Here is a 17,977-nt window from a genome sequence, read left to right on the forward strand (position 1 = left end):
AACATGACCTGAGCCAAAGTTGGACAGTTAACCAACTGAGTTACCCAGGTGCCCCCAAAGCTTCTTTCTCTTAATTGTTACTTTTATTTGTCAAATCTCTCTTTGTATATTCTATTCCAAGTGTTTTAACTCTTGAGCCAGTCACTATTTGTTCTTAAACTATTGTTTCCATCATCGAATTAAAAAGTAAAACAATTTGGGGGTGACTGGGTAGCTCAGTCAATTGAGCATCTGACTTTGGCTCAGGTCATGATCTCACAATTCATGGGTTCGAGCCCCACGTGGGGCCCTGTGCTGACAGCTCAGAGCCTGGAGTCTGCTTCGGATTCTGTGTCTCCCTCTCTCCCTTCCCCTCCCCTGCTCGCACTCTGTCTCTGTCTCTCAAAAATAAATAAACAACAACAACAAAAAAATGTAAAACAATTTAGTAATGAGTTTAATGTCTTTACTCAAGGGAAAACAAACCATGGATTATTGGAGTACAGTATCTCACGAGCAGTGGAGCATTCCTTTTGGAGGGATTTTGGGCAAGAGCAAGTTTTATATAGTGTTAGAAGCAACAATGCAGAGACAGAGCATGATTGGTTGGGGTTAGGTAATCTGAATTTATAAAGAAAGATCAAGGAACAAGGATATAAGTACAGAGTCCTAGAGTTGGCTTGGCTTTTGGGGATTGGCTGATTGGATATACTGAATTTCTGGTCCAGCTCAGCATTTACAGGAACATGAATTTCAGTTTGCTGACGTGGCACCCTGTGCAAGAGAGACTCCATTTGGGCCTAGAAATTTATTTCAACACCATAAATAAGGAGGAAAATCTGCCTTGCCATTGCTTTAAAGCAGCTTTGGCATGGAATCACATTCAAGAACACCCCAGTTCAATAATGTAAAGTAATTGCAAAAGCATTTAGCTTTAACAAAGGTTCTCAAAAACTCAAAAGGAAGATTCTGTTTACAACACAAGCAAATCCTTTTAAAACCATTGTTCTTAATATCTCTTTCCTCTCTCGGTCCCTCCTGTGTCTGTGTATCTCGTATGTATAGAAGCTAGAGTTGGTCTTAAATCTCTCTGCTATTTCAAAACTCCCTAAAATTCTCTACCATTCAGGTTGCATTTTTTCCCTTTTCTACCCCAACCATCCTCCTTTCTTTCCTCTACCCCCCAATCTTTACCCTTCTGTATATGGGATCTTCTATTATACTTTTCTCACAGAGTGCCTCGGCTTTCTTCAGTACATCAGTTTTGACTTAACCAGGAATGGATGACTGTATGTCAGTCATTATCTTGATCTAAAAATTCGTGAAGGGCCATGTTGGTAGAAGTCAGAGGGAGGAAGGTAGTCTGTGAATAAACCAGATGTTAGTTACCACCTTACCTGGTATATAGTTAATAGCAAGTGGTAAAATAATATTTTGTTTGATGATTTTGTTATCACAGTTGTTTTAATTTTCATGAAAGTACCTTTCATAGTAACTAGTGAGAGCTAGTGTATTTTGAAAATGAGAAACTGTATTTATGCATTTGTGAACTCTCATGTATCATAAAAATTAGCAAGGCATATGTACCAAATTAACTGAAAAGTATATTTAAGTAGTTTTTGTGACACTAGATTGTAGGAAATAATAAAATTAGAGAAAATAAAACCATGTGGCAATTTATACATCAGAAATGGGGCTTTTCATTACCAAAGAAGGAAATGAGATATAACAATTCTTACCATCTCTGGATCAAGTACCTGTTGATATAAATTAATGACCATTAATCATTTCTAAGATTTTATTTGAGATTGTATCAGAGTTTTCTGGGCTAAACATTCTGAATAGAGTTCATTCCTTCCTGCATGTGATAGTATGACTTCACCCACCATTTGCCAGGCACTCTATTGTATATAACATACACAACATCAAACAGATATAGATGAAGCCCCTGTTTTCACCAAGTTTCATTATGCTTGAAAAACTTGGAAACGTTTTCTAGTCTGGCAAGTCACTTGCAAATGGCAGAGATAACTAAGGTCACTATGAAGGTTTATCAACCTGAAGGAAGGAGCTCTGTCAGGGAGCAGTGCCATAAAAAGGAAGGAATATCAATAAGAGTGCCACCAATAATAGCAATATTGAGGAACACCCATTAGGGAACTGCAATGAAGCAAACACTGTTCTAGGCTATGTACTTTTATTCAATTATTTAATCTTCAGAAGTTAATGAATAGATACCATTATTATCCCACATCTGCATATAAAATACTAGAACTTAAATAACCGGCAATTTACTTGATTGCAAAAACTGGTAATAAGAATAACAAGTAATTTGTGAAGCCAGCATTTGAACCCAGACATTCTGTTTTGGAATATACATCTGCCCACTATTAACCCTTTTCCCTTAAATAAAGAGCATCTCAGCATAGTCAGATATAATAAAACAGAAGAAAGTAGAAGTAATGGGACACATTTGTGTTTTGCAATACAGGTTATTACTAATGACCTTCCTGAGAACAGAATGGTGAAGAAGAATCAGATTTTACCGAATGGAGGAATTAGAAGCAGAGTATGTAGACTATATTTTCTAGAAACTCAGTGATGAAGAAAATAGGAAAAACATTATCCTGTACACAAAATCTGCCAAAATAATATGTTATCTTATTTTGGTATAGAAAGATTATTTATACAAAGAGATCATGTTTGGGGAGCTTTGGTGCCTCAGTTGGTTGTGTCTGACTCTTGATTTTCAGCTCAGATCATGATCCCAAGGTTGTAGGATCAAGTCCCTCATTAGGCTCCTCACTGAACAAGGAGTCTGCTTAAGATTCTCTCTCTCTCTCTCTCTCTCTCTCTCTCTCTCTCTCTCTCTCTCTCTCCCCCTGCCCCTTTCCCCTGCTCATGTGCTCTCTCTCTCTTTCGGTTGAAAAAAAAAAAGAGAGATCATACTCTTTGTTTAAATTAAAAGTATCCTATAAGAGTGAGAGTAGAGGGAAAGGGAGAGAGAAGACTACAGTTAAATATATTAAGTTGCATCTGGGAAATGGATGACACTCGATTCTCATCCTCTAAAAACAGTACTGTGATAGCTTTCAACCTAATGGTAAATATGGCAGATAAGTGGAGGCACGAGTTCCCAGAACAAATATTAGATAGGTTTTAGCCTTAGGAGGTGGGGGGGGAGGAAAAAGATTTTTAGAAGAAAGATGAAAGGATAAAAGTTTACCTTAAAACATAATACTTCTTTGAGTCTGTTTTAATTTGAAAAACACATTTTTTTTCAATGAAGGAAGGGGATGGGGTCATCTGCTAAAAGTGGCAACTCAGTGAGAAGAGCTATGTGGCTTGTGTGCGTGGCTATGAACAACACGAAAGGAATATTCTCAGGGTGAATACATGAATGGGAAAGCAGGATTGAGGAAGATCGGAGTGTGGTTTATAGTAAAATTAAATATAGCCAATATCAGAATTATGACATTTTCTAGAATTGCTGAGCATTCTAGCAGCAGGAAACAAAAGGACAGATAATTTGACCTTTTTGTCAAAGACCTGTAAGCCTATTAGCTAAGTCATAGTGATGCTGAATTCCTAATTATATGTAAAATACTGTTTCAGCAATGATAATAGCTATCATTTAAGGATAGGTATGTGGGAGGTTTTATATTTCCTTTGTATTTAGCCTAATCAGTATGTTACTTCCAGTCTTGCCTCTCAACCATTTCTACATAGTGAATAGAGTCATATTTTTAAACTAAGTCAGATGGAGAGACTTTCCTACTTAAAACCCTCTCTCTCCCCCCCCCCCTTATTTTTCTTTCTGTTCCCCCTCAACCCAGACTAGGCAAACTGACCTTTCAGATGCTTAAACACTCAAAGTCCTTGACCGCCCCAGTTGCTTGACATGTACTGAATTTTATGCAGATCCCACTTTTCTAACTACTTCTGGTAAAGAAGCTGGCTCCGTCCTGTCCCTTCTTTTGCAGTTTAAATATCATTGCTTCATAGAGGCAATCTTTAACCACGTGGTTCAATCAGAGGATCTCCATTCCTGCTGTTCATTGGACCCATTTATTTCCTTATAGAATGCATTATAATTTATAATTATGTTTACTACCATGATTACTAGTCCATTGTTTCTTCCTCTACCATTCTGTTTGCTTCTGGTGAGAAGGCACTTTGCATCTTACATTCATCACTAGTCATCCAGGACATAGGTATATTCTTACATCATATAGATGCTCATATGTGAGTTACCACAAACAAGCATTTAAACATATAACACCCATGCTGAAGTTGGGTATAAATAGTCTCATTCTACAGGCAACAAAGCTGAGGTAAATAGATGTTAAGCAACTTGTCCAAAGTCCTATCACTAGCATGTGTCAAAGCCAGATTAAACCACACCAGCTTTATTAAAAAGTCTCACTTGGGATGAGCACTGGGTGTTGCATATAAGCAATGAATCATGGGAATCTACTCCCGAAGCCAAGAGCACACTGTATACACTGTATGTTAGTTAACTTGACAATAAATTATATTTTAAAAAAGTCTTGGTTCTAAACCACAACCCAGTACATTTATTCTGATATTACAAAAAAAAAACATTTTGGAAGCTAAACAGCCTAGGAAATCAATGGATTCTTCCCTTAGAATTCTTTAAATTTTTTTTAATGTTTATTTATTTTTGAGAGAGAGAGAGAGACACCATGAGCAGGGGAGGGGCAGAGAGAGAGAGGGAGACAGAGAATCTGAAACATGCTCCATTCTCTGAGCTGTCAAGCACAGAGCCTGACACGGGGTTCAAACTCACGAACCGTGAGATCATGACTTGAGCCAAAGTCAGACGCTTAACTGACTAAGCCACCCAGGTGCCCCTCTTCCCTTAGAATTCTTGTCCATGGAACAATTCTGCATTTTGTTATGAATTAGTATTATCAGAGCATCTCATGTCTGAATATCTCAGCAAAACAGCTTTTGCATGTCTTTGATATTTGGATATTATGAGTTAGCCAATTGGAATTTAATCAGCTTGAATATAAGTAAATATATGTATGCATCTGTATGTGTGTGCATTTTTTTTCTGGATTTATAAACCTGAAAACAAAACATGAGATAATTATAATCTGAGCAGTGCCATCCTGCATGGTCTTCCTAGTAAATGTCCGGTTGGCCTTTCCATGTTGACACCACTAAATCTACAAATTATTCAGATTTCAATATGTAATGATATAGATGTGAATCTTAAAAATAAAATTGAACATTCATATTCATTACTTTTATCTAATTTTTTATCTTGAGAAAAAGCATATTCAACTTATAGAATCTGCCATACTGAAATTATTTCAAGCTTTGAGATTTGTTCATCTACCCTTTGAGGCTTGTATATCTCTGAACATCAGGTAGCTAATGAGCTTTGGGCAATATAGGCAATAATCCCTTCTCCCTTAATAACTACACCACATTGTACAGGAATTTTAATTGTAAATCATAGACTTCTGTTTATGGATGTCACTAATATGAGTCAATACAAAGAATGGATTAAGAAATGCATTGTTCCTTGTAAATAGCAATCTATTCCATAGTAGTTTTATTCAACAATAAAGAAATCTTACAAAATTGTTTTCAAAAGTGATACAAGACATCTTAAATGGTGCAGCCAGGGCAGAATTTGTACAAATCAATAAAACTCCCTCTGCATCATGAGGGATTCTTAATTTAACAACTGTTCACTTGTACTGTCATCATGTAAAACTACAGCTTGGAGGATAAAGTGGTGAGTTGGTTCAGTAAATCTTAGAAAAGAGCACATTTATCCAACACTGTAGTCTATAAAAATAAACAATATGTACAATTTGAGAGACCATGAACAAACTATGTAAAAGAATTCCAAATAAAGAGTCAAAGATAGTTACAGAATCCCTATTTTTTCTGGAGTAGATCCTTCTCTGTTTGGTTCACTGGCAATTTTAGTTTTTCATTTTAATACTATTCTAATCTTAAATTCATCCTTTCTCTGATATTCTCTATTTCTCTCTTTCCACATCAAACAAAAAAGATCTGTTTTGGTTGTTCTGAAGCTATGACCCTTGGACCTCTCCAAGGACCCAAAATTGATTATTTATAAACCCAAAAGACTGCTCTGAGCTCAACTTCTAAATTGTTTTTCCTTTGTTCCTGGTCTTAACTAGTTAAATATCTCCTTTTCATTTGCTTGAACTCATTTATTGGTCCAATCATTGAATGAAATGTGCCTTTCTTGGCTGTTGTTTCTAATTATATGGGTTTACCAGACAGGAAATGACCCCTTGCAAAGTCTCTCCCTGCTAGGCTGAGAAAAGTTTAATGTAGAATGTACTTGAATATATCTGATTTAAATAGATAATAATACCTTAGAAAGTCCTACTCTTCTGTTTCAACACTTTCTCTTTTTTATTTTAATGATTTTGAAAATCTGTGATCCACTTTTATTTTTTAAAATTTATGTTGTATTTAGCCCTCAGAGAATGTTAAATAAGATTTAGAGAATCAGTCTGTATTTAGATGGAAATATTCTAATTTTCAAATCTTTTCTGGATAAAATTAGGCACATATTATTATTTTACTATATATTCCACTAAAGCAGATTGCTGAACTAAATCTTTAGCCTCATACTAAATACTCTTCTAATTTTTGAAATCAGATTTTTCACTCATAAAAGTACAAATACATATCAGATTTATAATCTATTGCAGTTCTTAACATGATTTCTAATTATCAGCTAACCTCTATTTTTTAATGTTTATTTATTTTGAGAGAGAGTGTGTGCATGCATGCATGAACAGGGGAGGGGGAGAGAGAGAGAGAGAGAGAGAGAGAGAAACCACAGAGGGCTCCACACTCAGCACAGAGTCCGACATGGGGCTTGATCTCATGAACTGTGAGATTATGACCAGAGCCAAAATCAAGAGTCAGATGCTTAACCGACTGAGCCACACAGGCACCCCTAGCTAACCTCTATGTTCAAAGTCACTCAAAGGAAAATATTAGTGTATTATAGTTTTGCAAATAATTTTAAAAGAAAGCATTTCTGTTTTAATTCACTTTAGTTAAATTTAAGGATGAATGTAAGTAAAAACACTGTGTTCGGAACAGAGAAAGTAAAAATATAACTATTACCCTACCTTCACAGTCAATCAAGTTAATCAAACAAATGCATGCCTACTTATCCATAAGGCAAATATATGATATGTGATATATAAATATATATCATTTCTGAAATATGACAGCAAAAGAGATAAGTTCTTATTTAGGGCATAAATTATGGCTCATTACATACGTATAATATAAAAATAAATATTTTGGTTTATCAAGTTAGCCCTCTGAGAAGGAGTAAAACTTTTATAATTTTAAAGCAAATTTTAAAAATGTATCCATTGTACCCATATCCTCTCATGGCCACTTAACATAATTTTAATTATTATTGTTCTAATTCCCATAGATAAATTTTCAACTGCCTGTAAATTAAATTAACAGTTATAAAAGAAAATAAAACATTAGGGAATAGAATAGGTTTTAAGTGTAAACAAAAGCAATTCAATGAAGATAACTTGTTAGCAACTCATTTAACCTGAGTTTTGCTTAAACTACCTTTAAAGCAATACAAAGTTTACAGGAATATAAATATACTCATTCATGCAGAACAGCAAATGTCGAAGGAAAAGGCTAATAGTTTCATAAGCAACCTTAACAGGAACACTATATAATAAATGTCATGAGGCCTGACAGTTCTAATCAGTCGGTAGGTAACCTTCAAACTTGCAAGGACAGATTTGAAAATTAGGATCTTGTATTCTGCTAGCTATTATAAAACAATCAGTTGAGAGTTTACAGAAATACCCGATTTAAATACTTAGTAGAATCATTTCAAAAGGTGACAAATTATATTCATAAACTGTTTAAATTATCCATCTATCTTATTATATAGCAAGTTTATATGTAAAACTCTTTATTGTAAAAACAAATGCTTTTATAGTTAGTGCCATGTAAGTTCAGAGTCTGATTACCATTTTCACAAGCTTTAAGAACGAAAAGAAACTACCTCTCGAAGGACAAAAATAGTGCTGGATACTACAGACTAGCTACTTTAACTTAAATGGGGAAACATACTGTATACTATCATCCAAGGGGCAATTTGCAAACCCTTTGAGGATCACAAAGTGCTGGGTTATAAATAGCATGACTTGAGTTACAAATCATTGTCAAGCCAAACTTATTTCCTACTATGACAGAATAATGGACTTGATTCTTTCAATCTACAATAAGTGAAATGGAGCTTGACCTCAGGAAGTCTTTTAACACTGTCCCACATGGCATACTCATCAACAAGCTAGGAAAATATGGGTTAGGTCATGTAGTTGTTGGCTTGATGTAAAAGTTGTTAAAGTGTGGTACTCAAAAGGAGTTATTGATGGTTCATGGTTGACCAGAATGTATGGAATGAAATAAAAGAAGTAGTTGGTCAATGTTTGAATAAGTTGTTTTGTGCCAGATGGGATTTCTAAGTCTGAAATAATTTCTAATCTATAATTTCTAAATAAATGAGAGGTAACATCGCCTATTTGCTAACTTCTCATAGTATATCCAACTGGGAAGGATAACTATTAATTTAGGGGCTATCATGTAGTATAACATATATTCAAATATATATTCAGTGTATATATATATGCACTCATACATAGTATATACTCATGTAATATTCACTCAAATATATATTCAGTATATATACATGTATTTAAATATATGTAATTGTTCATAATATATGTATTATATATATACATGAAATATATATGTATACATATATATGTGTATATAAGTGTGTGTGTGTATATATATATTTTATATATATATAAAGTGATATCCAATGCATCCAATATATAATATATATATCCAAGTGATATGCAATCCTATATATATATATATATATATATATATATATATATATATATATGATACCTAATGCATACATACATATATTTCAAGTACAATTCAAGTACATTTTAAAGTCCAATAGCACTCCCTGAAATATACAAGTGATAACCAGGGGTTGGGTAGCATTAGGATTCACTACAATCAAATATTTTAAAACTTATTTAAAAAAAAAACATGGTGGGGGTGCCTGTGTGGCTCAGTGGATTAAGCGTCCAACTTCGACTCAGGTCATGATCTCATAGGTCGTGGGTTTGAGCCCTATGTTGGGTTCTGTGCTGACAACTAAGAGCCTGGAGCTTGCTTCAGATTCTGTGTCTCCCTCTCTCTCTTTGCCCCTCTGCCGCTCATGCTCTGCCTCTCTCTCTCTGTCTCTCAAAAATAAATAAACATTAAAAATTAAAAAACAGGGGAGCCTGGGTGGCGCAGTCGGTTAAGCGTCCGACTTCAGCCAGGTCATGATCTCACGGTCTGTGAGTTCGAGCCCCGCGTCGGGCTCTGGGCTGGTGGCTCGGAGCCTGGAGCCTGTTTCCGATTCTGTGTCTCCCTCTCTCTCTGCCCCTCCCCTGTTCATGCTCTGTCTCTCTCTGTCCCAAAAATAAATAAACGTTGAAAAAAAAATTTAAAAAAAATAAAAATAAAAAAAATAAAAATTAAACAACAAAACAAAACAAAAAATACATGGGTTTCCCAAACGGAATCTAATTCAATTAATTCCAAACCCTGTTAAAACTCAGTCTAACTCTTAAAAGATTTGTACTGAACAAATTACTTAACCTCTCCAAACCTGTTTCTGTAAAGTGACATAAATACAACTAACTCCACAATTGTATTGATATGAGAATTAAAACCTTAATAATTAATAAGAAGAAGAAAGAATGCTATTCTCTATCAAGTGCTCACTGAATGAGAGGCATTCAAAGAGAGACTCAGTTAATCCTTGCAACAGAGCTCTGAGATCTGAGATCATAACATTTTATCTGCTTTACAGATGGGAAAACCAAGACATAGAATTTATAGAACCTTACTCAGGAACATATAACTCACAAATCATTGAACCAGGTTTTGCCCTTACCCCCATACTTTTCTAATAGATACTTGCACATCTCTAAAATAGAGAAAATCAATTGTTAGCATGATATAACCAATAATCACCATAAATATTAATATTATCTGGTTCTATTCATCTAACTTCTCACATATGGCTTCTAGACTTAGAGACTTTTCTAGCAATATCTAATGCTGGTGTGACAAGACAAACTCAAGCCACTCAATGGTAACTTTTGATTAAGTTAGAAAGTGGTAATAACAATAATCACGCACTTGGGATTTATAACTGAGAAATTTGACAAAAAAGAAGACATAAATGTAGAAAAAATGTAAATTCTATTTTAGATACATGAAAAATAAACCATTCGAGTTGAAGCTGAGCAAATTTGTATTGTTAAAAGGAGACTGCAGATCCCAAATAGAGTCACTTGTGCTAAGCTCATGTCATCAAACCAAGACTTAATATCTAATAACCTCATTGCAGCTTTAGTTTCCCCTAGAAATGTAATCTTAACCAATTAATCTGGAATTATCTGGTCAACACTAGTGAGATAATCTGCCTGATAGACCCCCTGCCTTCCCCTAGCAGAAGGTGACTTTATGTGAAACAATCTATCCCAAGTAAGTAAACTTCCTTTTCCCACCCACTTCTGCCTTAAAAAAGTCTTCCATTTTGCACAGCTCCTCAGAGTTCCTTTCTATTTGCTAAATGAGAAGCTGCCCAATTCATGATACATTGAATAAAGCCAAGAAATGATCTTCAAAATTGGTCAGTTGAATTTTGTTTTAACAGTAAAATGATCCTTTTATGGAAAAAATATCTTATGAACTACAAAGGAAAGTCTCTACCCTAGATTCAGTGGGTGTCAAATGTAGTTCTTGACAAAGGCTGATATCCCTGAAAATAACTCATTTTTTCAACACGGTTAACTTTCAGCAGTTTCGCTAATGGTATACTCAAATCCCAAGTGACCAATCTCACATACAACTCCTCCTGATTCTCTCTTCTGATTTTGCCAAATATAAGGTTTTGTTCTCAAATCTACATTCCCTTTGGAGTTAATTTCAAACAACTAAATTCAAATCATGCTTATGCTTTATGTTTTGTCTCACTAGTAAGGCATAATCAACTGCAGGATAGTTTGGACAATGCTTAATAACACTTTTAAATACTGACAATAATAAGCTAAAATTATTAATTTTATTTTTTACAATTCTTAAATCTATTTTTTACCTCATGCCCTTCGTTCCCATTGAAGGTATAGCAATGTGAATTTTTGGACATAATTATATTTTTAACCATGTTTCTAAAGTTAAGAAAGACTAAAGATATAGATATTTATGGTAGTTAAAGCCATTTTCATTTCATACACATACACAAAAACCTATACATATAGTTAAATAAAATTACAGATATATAATAAATATAGATTAAGGGATAAACATAACCTTTTTGATGAAACGTGATAAGTTAGAAATAAAGTGATGCTCAAGGTAGTATAATTGTTTAAATAGAGACGTGTTCACATGAAACCATATATGCAATAAATTATGTGTTCTCAATATATTCTAGGGCATTCATTATAGGGTTGTGTCTACAGTAAAGACATTTAACCTTATTCAAAGAACATGTGAATGTACTTGAGAAATTATTAGAATGAGGGACACTGAAGTAAATTTAAGATATGTCATTATTATATTTATACAGATATTTCTGAGTAAATTAATCTCTTTCTCTTTATATGTATATATACACTCTCTATATAGTGTATATATATAATACATACACAGCTTATACATACTATATATACAAGACATACATACATATATACATTCACACATATACATACATAATATATGTATATATACACACACACAAACATATATACACTCGGGAATGAATCTTGCATATAGTATTTTATTTTTGTTTTAAATTAAAACTAATTTTTAAAAATGTTATTATTATTGTCATTACTATTATTACTTAAAAGTTATCTCACTATGTGAGAAAACTGCACAAAACCTAAGTATTTAGAACTGGCAGAGAAATTAAAATATATGACACAACAGGGGCACCCGGGTGGCTTAGTCTCTTAAGTGTCTAACTTTGGCTCAGGTCATAATCTCACAGTTCATGGGTTTGAGCCCCACGTTAAGCTGTCTGCTGTCAGTGCAGAGCTGGCTTTGGATCCTCTGTCTCCCTCTTTCTTCCCCTCCCCCGCTCAGTTTCTCTCTCTCTCTCTCTCTCTCTCTCTCTCTCTCATAAAATAAAAAAAATAAGATTAAAAAATATATATATGACACAATAGACATATCAAAGTGCACTCATTTGATTGATAAGTTGATAGAATAGGTAAAGCAAAATTAACTTAAAAATTTATGAGATGACACTGATTGGGATTTCAATACTTACTATAAACATAAATGGTATCATATGGTCAAAAGGCAAGACCTGTAGTTAACTCTGGAAGTAGACCCATGTATAAGGATGTTTGAATATTGAAAAAGCCAATTCAGTGGAAAAAAAAATGGGATTTTTGCCAAATGGTTCTGGAACAATTAGACATTCATTTCTAAAAATTAATCAACCTCTACCCATTTCTCACAATACACTTAAAAATTAACTTGAATAATAGATTTAAACATAAGCTTGAATGTAAATAAATACTTCTAAAACTTGTAGAGGGAAATGTAGATGAATGGCACTGTCACCTTGGGCTAGGCTGAGATTGCTCAGAGAACAGAAAAGTGTAAGTATTTATCATTTTGAAAATTGATAAATAAGACTTCATCAAAATATAAAGCTCTAGCTTATTCAGAAGACACTAAGACAGTGAAAATAAAATCCACAGACTGGGATAAAATGTTAAAGAAACATATATCTAACAAAATATTGGTATCCAGGTGATATAAAAAGAACTTTTACAATTAAATAATAAGAAAGCACACAATCCCATTAAAAATTGGCAAGGTATTTGAATAGTCACTTCAACTCAAAGTAGTTGGTAGGCAAGTAAGTAATGAATAAATGAAGGAAAGCAAAATCCATTTTCTTTCAGAGCATAATCAACTAGACATAATTTACAGTAGAAAAATGATAAATAGATGATGATTTAATACTTCTATGAGAAACTAATTAGATTTCTAATCCTTAAAAATGACTATTAAAAGTAAGGCATTTGTGAGTATCCTTTATATAAAAACTTGGTAAGGGAGGGGTGCTGGATGGCTCAGTTGGTTGAGTGTCTGACTCTTTGTTTCAGCTCAGGTCCTGATCCCGGTGTCATGGGATCAAGTCCTGCACTGAACTCTCCACTGAGCATGGAGCCTGCTTAAGATCCTCTGTCTCCCTCTGCCCCTCTCCCCTACTTGCATGTTCTCTCTCTCTCTAAAAAAAAAAAAAAAAAAAAAGGAACTTATAAGAGAGACATAGAAGTAGAGAAACCATCAACACACATGGTTAAGAGAAACAAAGGTAAAAGAGAGGGGAGGAGAGCCCAGCAAGTAATGTTGCATTTACCACATTTCCTACTCTTAAAAATTACATCAAGAATTGAATTCACTTGAATTTCTATGAAATTAATACAAATATACAATTGCTTCTCATAACTTGCAATAGTTATATTCCATAAAGTTGCCATGAACACTGAATTTACTAATGAATACTGATCCTTTGCTCCCAACGGAAATAGAAAGTTAGGTTCCTACAAACCTCTAGTCACAATACTTTTGTCCACTGATATATAAGTAAACTTGTTTTAGTGTGTTTGTGTCCAATGATATCTAACTTAATATACAGTTGATTCGTTTATATTGAACTTGTGGCCAACAGTACTATGGCTTGTGCCTGACCAAACTTTATGAACATACGTATTTTGTCCCTAAAACAAACGACAGGCCACTTATGCCTTGGAACATTAAACAGCACTTCATTAAGCTGATTGGGACTCTTTTAAACAGTGAAAACACTAACAGAAAACTCAAAAAATGTGAAAAGCATGACAGTAAATAGACTGCAAAAAGGACACTTGTTTACAGGATGAGGGCTCAAACAAGAAGGCAGAGCATCAGTTTGTTCTCCTTCAGCTGGGAATATATGCATCTGGCAACTAAAAAGTTTTTGTTGTGATTATTGACTTATTACAAACTAATTTGAATGAGTAGAATTCTCAAATGTGGAATTTGTAAATAATGAAGATCAATTGTACTTACAAATGTGAATAATGAGAATCAGCTGTATTTACAGATAGCCTACAAAAATGTATATTGAGAGATTTCTGATAGTTTTTTAAAATTTCAGTAATCATGATTTCTAGATCTAGACACATAACACTTAAAATTATTAACTATTATTGGAGTAAATTATGGTTGACAGTTATGGCTCTTTCCTATAATGCTAAAAGTATGATACTAGTCACTTGATGAATTAACAAATGCACTTTTTCTTTCTTTTTCTTTTCCTTTTTTATTTATTTTTATTTTTTTTTTTTTTTTTTTTTAATTTTTTTTTCAACGTTTATTTATTTTTGGGACAGAGAGAGACAGAGCATGAACGGGGGAGGGACGGAGAGAGAGGGAGACACAGAATTGGAAACAGGCTCCAGGCTCTGAGCCATCAGCCCAGAGCCTGACGCGGGGCTCGAACTCACGGACCGCGAGATCGTGACCTGGCTGAAGTCGGACGCTTAACCGACTGCGCCACCCAGGCGCCCTCTTTTCCTTTTTTTAACAAATTGTGCTTTTTAAAATTTTCAAGGGTAGAATTTAGTGATTCATTGCTTAACATACAATACCCAGTGCTCATCACAAGTGCCCACCTTAATACCCATCACCATTTAGCCCATCCACAACTTGCCTCCCCTCCAGCCTGCTTGGGATATTCTCTCTCCCTCTTTTTCTGGCCCTCCCCTGCTTGTACTCTATCTCTCTCTCAAAATAAATAAATAAACTTTAGAAGTGATGCCATGGCTCAAAATGGAAAAAAATTTAAATTTTAGTTAAAACCAGTTTTATTTATAACTGCCAATGAGGTTTTTTTCTCTTCTTATACATGGTACTTTAAAATAACTCATACATTAACATAAAGTTATCATTCATAATCTTTTGAAGCTATCTATTAATATTCCAAGTATTGCTTTGAAAAGGATTATAATATTGTCTAAATCTTAAAGTCCTTTTTAAAAATGTAAATATGTACATAATGCGGAGATAAAAATTCCCTGGTGTATTTTGATATTATAAAACATTGAGGCTTCAGATGATATTTATTTTTTTAAGAAAGTCATAGTCTAACTGGATAGCTGCATGTTAAAGAATGGACCTGGACCACTTCCTTACATCATACACAAAAATAAATTCAAAATGGATTAAGGACCCACATGTGAAACCCAAAACTAAAAAAATCCTAGAAAAGGATAACACTGTATGTTAATTATGTTAGAATTAAAATTTAAAAACTTAATTAAAAAAAGTCATAGTCTTAACTCAGAAGGAAAAATCATACATTTCTATATTAGAGCATATTTTTTTAAGTTTATTTATTTATTTTTGGGGGGGAGGGGTAGAGAGAGGAAGACAGAGAACATCAAGCAAGCTCAGTGCTGTCTGCACAGAGCCCAAAGCAGGGCTCAAACAGATGAACCATGAAAGCATGACCTGAGCTGAAACCAAGAGTTAGATGCTTAACTGACTGTGCCACCCAGGTACCCCTAGAGCATATTTTTGTGCAAACAGTGGGTTCAAATTGAAATTGTACTGAAATGTATAAAATGGAAAAGCACACTAATGTTTTAGATTTTCCTAGTTATCATTTCACTCTTTCTTTCTTTCTTTCTTTCTTTCTTTCTTTCTTTCTTTCTTTCTGTCTGTCTTTCTTTCTTTCTTTCTTTCTTTCTTTCTTTTTTTTTTTTTTTTTGCTTAGATTGTTAATGCACTTTAGATGCTAAAAATAATCATTTATTTAGCTTAAGCTTTTGCAAATTTAAAGCTTGTTTTTATTTTGAGAGAGAAGAAGAGAGAGAGACAGAGAGAGAGAGAAAGAAAACGAGTGGTGGAGGGGCAGAGAGAGAAGGGGACAGAGGATCTGAAGCAGGATCTGTGCTGACAGCAGAGAGCCTGATGAGGGCTCGAACTCACAAACCATGAGATCATGACCTGAGCTGAAGTCAGACACTTAACCGAGACACCCAGGCACTCCATGCTTTTGCAAATTTAAGAATAAAAATAGGGTCATTGGCTTTTTCATACCCAAGGTAATGCTAAATATTTTATTTTCACTCAAGTTTTTATTATGTGCCCTAATTGAATTCATTACAACTGTTACATAGCTTTACTGATGTGGGAATGAATACAAATAAGTGGTGTAGTAATTACCTGTAATACTTAGATAATATAAGAATTATGATTTTCGTGATTTTTAATTTTGCTATACCTCACACTGCCACTGTTCTCACATAAATTCTAGTATTTATGAAAACATGACATTGACCTTCTTAATCTCACAAAGAGGTCATTCATAATACATGCAAACATGAAGGAATGGCTTTTTCCTAGTACAGTACTTTGTGACAGAAAACGCTTTACCATTTTAGTACATTGAGTATAGCATTTTTTATAAGTTCCTATTTTTCAATATTATTAAAATGTATATTGAATATTTGTAATTTCTGAAAGAGGTCTGTTTGGTAAACATATTGCTACAGGTTCAAATGTAGTAATTTGAGACCATATCCTATAAAAAGACCAGGATAAGTATTTTCAGCTTTCTAGGTTATTTTTTTCATTGTTTTTTGTTGTTCTCCCACTTAAACCTAAACTTATTAACTCAACTGTAGGAAGTAATGTTAAATAATAAAACTAAGTCATGTAGAAATCTCCATAATATAAAAATAGATATACTAAAATTAAAGATATCTATTTCCGATAAACTGAAAGCAAGTATATAATAAAGGTTTTACATAAAATTGTGAAAGCGTAATTTGGCATGTTAGTATTTTGCAAGTTATTTACTATTAACAAAGCTATGTATATCTATAAGGAAAATTATTGTCAAGGAAACAATAACCAGCTGAACTCACTGGAAAGACTTTTAGCAAGAATAGTTGGTGGGAGAGGATCTAAGCTTCTGGGAGAAGTTTGAACTAGAAAAATTAAGAGATAGAAAAATGGAGAGAGACCAACAAAGAGAAGTTCTAGTTTAAAAAAGAAAAAAAAAAAGGAAACCCATTGAGAATATTTGAGTCCCCACAGTTAAGATTATATGTAAGGAAAAAAGTAACAAAGTTATTTCAGGCAAGCAACGGGAGTGGAGATGGGAAGGCAGAGGCTATATATAATCCGAAATGAGTATTTGAGGCATATAATTATATATTTAGAAAACCATTAAATTTAAACAAATTATATGAACTTATAAAAATAAAGTGATTAAAAGCTTTTGTAGCTTCAGACAATTCATTTCAAGGGTTTTTAGAGAGTTCATATTTGAATTTCAGAGGTAGGTCAAGTCATGTTATCAAAAGAAAATTAAGTGAAATTGACACACTACCTATGCTGAAGTTCTAAAATAGTATTTATTTATTTTTCACAGTATATTTAAGAAAACAAAAGCCAAAACTGAAAGAAAATATTATGTAATATAAAGATTGTTTCTACAAATATTTTTAAGTAAAATAAAAAATATATATGTATATATAGAGAGAGAGAGAGAGAGGGGAAAGAGAGACTGAGAGTGTCTGTGAAAGGGGGATGAGGTACAAGAGAGGTAGAGAACTATGAACTTCTAATACTTAAACAAAAGGAGGAGTGAAATTCGAACACGTAGTTTTGCCAAACAGTATGAATGTTTTTACACATGTGATTTGGTTCTAGAATTGTCAAGAATCTTCGCAATAAAAACAGGAGTGTTTGGGGATACTTTGGTGAAGGATAAATCAAAGTCATATTACTCAGGAAAAGTTGAGGGGGTATGATAACATGATAAAAAGCT

Source organism: Puma concolor, chromosome A1 (genome assembly GCF_028749965.1).
Source record: "Puma concolor isolate L17-30 chromosome A1, mPumCon1.1.hap2, whole genome shotgun sequence".
Lineage (NCBI taxonomy): Eukaryota > Metazoa > Chordata > Mammalia > Carnivora > Felidae > Puma > Puma concolor.